This window comes from Gekko japonicus, unplaced genomic scaffold (genome assembly GCF_001447785.1).
Source record: "Gekko japonicus isolate JY-2015 unplaced genomic scaffold, Gekko_japonicus_V1.1 scaffold1967, whole genome shotgun sequence".
Classification (NCBI taxonomy): domain Eukaryota; kingdom Metazoa; phylum Chordata; class Lepidosauria; order Squamata; family Gekkonidae; genus Gekko; species Gekko japonicus.
Window position 1 is genome coordinate 116,323 of NW_015175421.1, and position 3,661 is coordinate 119,983.

Here is a 3,661-nt window from a genome sequence, read left to right on the forward strand (position 1 = left end):
CGTGAAGAAGGGTGGGGCATTCCAATCTCCTCTTCTTCTTCTAAATGTGTGATGTGCTAGATAAACAAGGACTGGGTGCGAGAGAGGAGTGCTTGGGCAAAGGAAGGAGGGTGGGCATTGATTTCCTGTGTTTTTGATGGGCTCAGTTTCAGAAAAGGACAGGGGTATGTTCTCACAGTTCAGAGTCCTTCAGGCTACTGAAATCAGCCATAAGGGTCCTCCCTTAGGCAGGCAGACAGGCAGACCAACAGAGATTTTCAGGTGGCACAGAGAAACTTGGCGGTGGCTGCTGCTGCTTCTAACTCTTCCTCCTCCTTTCCTTCTGCTGCCGCTTCTGCTTCTTCCAAGCAGCTCTGAGACGTGTTTTCTCCCAGGTTGGTGCGTATCTTGCTGCCGAAAGGTGTCCTTGTCACAGCGTTGTTCTTCTCCTGATACCGGCACCTGCCCCCACTTCAGCATAGATTTTTGCCCCCATCCTCATGCTTGAGACAGGCTTTTGGGTTTTCTACGAAACATTTTAGCACTTTTTTTTTAAAAAGAGCCAATTCCTTTGGATTTTTTTAGGTGGAGGGCTGTTTGACATTTCAAACCTGGGCAAGAGCAGGGTGGGGGGAGGAGAAGGAATGGCTTCCCTCTTGCCACGAGATCCAGCCAGTCTGCAGTCTGCACAGCCCCGTTCTCCTGGGAACCAGAAACAGTCTGTGGCTTGCGAGCCTGCCTGTCCAGCTGCAAAGGGTTGACTGCAGATCCAGAATGGCTTGAAGGGTACGCATGTCTGTGGATGGCCTCGGAAGGCTTCATCTTAGGGGAAATGAGGAGTCAGAATCGGCCGTTTCTCAGAGGCCCGAAATGCAAAACTGTCTCTCACCTTTCAAGTTATGCATACGGTGAACTTGCCATGAACAGATTGTTAACAGGTTTATAAAGCATACTCTGTAAGGTTGCTTCCGCATGGGGGGTTTGCTCCAGTTTTGTGTCTGAACTGTGAGTATGTTAAGTGCCGTCGAGTCGCTTCTGACTTATGGCAACCCTGTGAACGAACGACCTCCCAAACATCCCATTGTTAGCAGCCTTGGCAGGCCTGGCAAACGGAGGGCCCTCGTGGCTTCCTCGATGGAGCCAATCCATCTCACGCTGGGTCTTCCTCTTTTCTGGCTGCCTTCATCTTTCCCTGCCATCCTTGTCTTTTCCAGTGACTCTTGTCTTCTCATAAGGTGACCAAAGTACGATAGCCTCAGTTTAGTCATTGTAGCTTTTAGGGAGAGTTCAGGCTTGATTTGATCTAGAGACCACTTACGGTATGTGTCTTTTTATGTGTCGCTTTGGTCTAAGCTGGAGCGGGACATTTTGGAACATCCACACAGCTTTGTCCCCTAATTGTCCTCTTCCCGTGTTTCCCATGCGCTTTCCTGTGATCTTTTTTTTGCTATGATCTTTATTATTTTAACTTTATTTTTGCTTCATTTCTACCCCGTCTTTCTCTCCAGTGAGGACCCAGTGGCTGACAAACATACCTCCCCCTTCTTCATTTTATCCGCACAATCACCCTGGGAGATAGGTTAGGCTGAAAGTATGTGACTGGTCCCAGGTCACCCAGCAAACTTCCATAACTGAGTGAGGATTTGAACCTGGGCCTCCCACATCCTCATCTGACAATTTAACCACTTCACTGCCCTGTGAATCAACACAGTGCCTTTGCGCACCGGGGGGGGGGGAAGAAGGGGTGTGTTTTTGCAGGTCCTGCTTGCATGAGTGCCCTTTCCCTTGCCTCAGTCGCCACATCTGCCATCTCTGCCCCCTCCTGGCACCACTAAGGTTTCTTTTTCTTGCTTTTAAAACAAATCGGTAACCGATACATCGCTTTAGTGTGGTCATGGAAGTCCATGGGGTTCATTTGGCTGCTGGGGTCCTATGAAGCAGACAACCCAGGTAAGAGGTTTAATTAAAAGCTCTTTATCTGCCAGGCGAAGGCAATCACAGAAACAAGTCTGGAAACGGTCACACTCAACTGAGGAAGGCCTAGACAATCATAGGCATCGGTTACATAATATCTGTCGTTTTGTCCTTTTCTGTACCTGAAAGTCCACATAAATTTCTACTGCTGACAGCTCCCCGATTCCAGGAACAGTCTGTGTTAAGCGCAGCATCTTTGGTTTTCACAGTAGTTCGAGAAAGAATTACTAACCCAGACATTTGCTCACCAGCTTCCTTTAGATAAGCCGTCTTAAGCACAAATCCATACTTCTCCTTCTTGCAAAGCGAACAAAAGTTACAAAGCAGGCAAGCATGGCTCCCTTAACGCTAAGCTGAGCATTTATATCTCAAGTCCCCACTTCAGTCCTGAAAGGCCCTTTGGGTAAAACAGTATTAAGCAGTACTAGTAATGTGTTAGTTACCAGTTTGAAATTATAACAACATATATCTGTCTCAAAAAAGTGTAAACAAAGGTGATTGACACAGCATTGTGTCATAATGTTTAATAGCCCTCCGGTGGTGGAGGGGGAATGGCAAGGAAAAGCAGGGGAATACGATGTGGGTGTCCTGCTTCTGCCCCTGCCGGTGTCCCAGGGTGGGTGCAGCCTCCCTGTTCAGATGCCCAGAGGGGAGGGAGCGATTCAGAATCTTCCAGCAAGCTCTTTCTTGCAGCAGTCAGGAATCCAGTTTCACATTCTTGAGCAAGAAGCTGAAGCGGCGCTTTCCACTTTCCTCGTCACATGAGGACATAGGCTCAGGGGTTCTCAGCTCTTGGCTTTCTTGTCTGATCTCTACCTTACCTCTGTGTTTCCATTAGAGTTGGAGAGGGGTTTGATTGGCTGCTGGTCAGTGTTCCCTCTAAGCTGAGTTAGTGTGAGCTAGCTCACAGTTTTGTAGCCTCCAGCTCACAGGTTTTTGTGTTAGCTCAGGAAGGATGGCTCCAGAGCAAACTAATTCATGCAGCAGCCAAACTGCTCGCTCACAACTTGAATGGCAGTAGCTCACAAAGTAGAATTTTTGCTCACAAGACCCCACAGCTTAGAGGGAACATTGCTGCTGGTTTTCTTGGGTTCAGACAGATAGTGGCTTTTTAAGTTTTATTTGTTTGTTCATTGCTTCTCTGTCCCAGCAACCCTCGCTATATCTGCTTTGCATCAGGCACCATCTTGGCTTGGATCCCACCACCATTTCTGCCGGTGAAAAAGGAAGGAAGGGCTCCCCTTTGATCCCCCCCAAAAGGCTATGCTGGAGTTCAGGGGGTCTGCAGAATGTGGGGGCTGTAGATTGGGGGGGATTGTATGAGATTGAGTGTAAAAGCTGCCTGGATCTGACCCGTTTTTTTCTATTTTAAGACTCGACAAACTTCAAACAGGGCTCCATCGCAGGGGTCGTTTCGTAGAAAAAGAGCTAGGGGAACTCATTAGCATAACTCATTAGCATATGCCACTCCCCCTGACATCACCGGAAGTGTGTCATGAGGCCACACACCCCGCCCCCAACGGTCCCGGCCTTGCACCGGCGGTGGACCTGCAAGGCCGGCGGGAGTGCAAGGAAGCCCCGCGAAGGCCCTCCCTGGCCCCAGGCAGGCAGGGGTGGGGAGAGGCAGGGAGGAAGCAACTTACCCTCCCTCTTCTCCTGCCTCCTCCTGGCTGAATGAGGGCCGGAAGCGGGGCGGCCGGAAGCGGGG

At 49.6% G+C, this 3,661-nt stretch overlaps 1 protein-coding gene across 1 annotated transcript in view; it reads left to right on the forward strand.

The window, feature by feature from the left end:
- ZBTB45 (zinc finger and BTB domain containing 45) overlaps positions 1-3,661 on the forward strand; it is a 7,696-nt gene that overhangs the window by 1,932 nt on the left and 2,103 nt on the right. The gene's annotated exons all lie outside the window — the stretch shown is intronic.